Source organism: Mastomys coucha, unplaced genomic scaffold (genome assembly GCF_008632895.1).
Source record: "Mastomys coucha isolate ucsf_1 unplaced genomic scaffold, UCSF_Mcou_1 pScaffold18, whole genome shotgun sequence".
Taxonomy (NCBI): Eukaryota; Metazoa; Chordata; class Mammalia; order Rodentia; family Muridae; genus Mastomys; species Mastomys coucha.
The window spans coordinates 34,418,774-34,419,798 of record NW_022196900.1 but is presented as its reverse complement, the minus strand read 5'-3'; the positions used below and the strand labels follow the sequence as shown (position 1 = coordinate 34,419,798).

The 1,025-nt window shown below is 40.9% G+C and overlaps 1 pseudogene; it reads right to left on the bottom strand.

The window, feature by feature from the left end:
* Positions 1-276: 276 nt before the first annotated feature.
* On the bottom strand, positions 277-656 carry LOC116095368 (annotated as a pseudogene).
* Between the last annotated feature and the right edge of the window lie 369 nt (positions 657-1,025).

The following is a 1,025-nucleotide window of genomic DNA, read 5'->3' as shown; positions in this document are numbered from 1 at the left end:
CTACTAATAGAGAGGCTAAGATAGGAGAAGCATGATTTTAAGACCATTATGTGGTGCCCAGCAAGACACTGTCAGGTACAAACAAGCAGAAAGTGTACATGGGTTGTACAATATTGAACCTATTTCTCCAATTACCAAATTAGAGAGACCACCAGATGATAGCCAACAAATTTTCAATTCTTCATACTTTTGAGTTTGAATCAATTAGGATAAGTTGGTAATATTAATTTTCTTTCTTTTTTTAAAAAATTTTTAATGATGAAAACAAAAATATACCTAAAAGTGAAGCTTCTGGAAAAATCATTTGTTCTTCCCTGTCTTGTATTGCTCCTCAAACTTGACCTTGGCCTCCTGCCTGGCCTTGCATTTCAAAGCTGGGTCTCTGAACACATCCTTATTGACAACAGTCTTGTCCAAGGGGATATCCACAGAGTACCTGTGGGCATGAGGTGGTTGTAGTTATAAACTTTCACAAAGGACTAGATCTTGGCAGCTGTCATGTATCAGGGATAGCGGTCAATTCCAGCCACCAGGGCATGGCTGTAAGGGCGGTCCAAGGTGCCATCGTCAATGTTCTTCACGGTGATGGCTTTGCATCCGGAGTAGCATCCAGCCAGGACCAGCACCACTTTCCTGGGTTTCATGAACGTGCCCATTTCGACAGCAAGGAGTGGGCATCCAGCAGAAAGGAAAGCAGTAATATTAATTTTCATATTAAGAGATATTAAGAAAAAGTAATTGTTACTTCCTGTTATTTTTGTTGTTAGAGGTGAAATTATGTTTGTGTGGGTTTGTTGAAAGGTTACTTTCTTGCTTCTTCTAGGTGTAATTTTGCTCCTTATGTTGGTGTTTTCCCTCTATTATTCTTTGTAGGGCTGGATTTGCGGAAAGATATTGTGTGTACTGGCTGGTTTTGTGTGTCAACTTGATACAGGCTGGAGTTATCAAAGAGAAGGGAGTTTCAGTTGGGGAAGTGCCTCCATGAGATCCAGCTGTGGGGCATTTTCTCAATTGCCCCTTGTGGG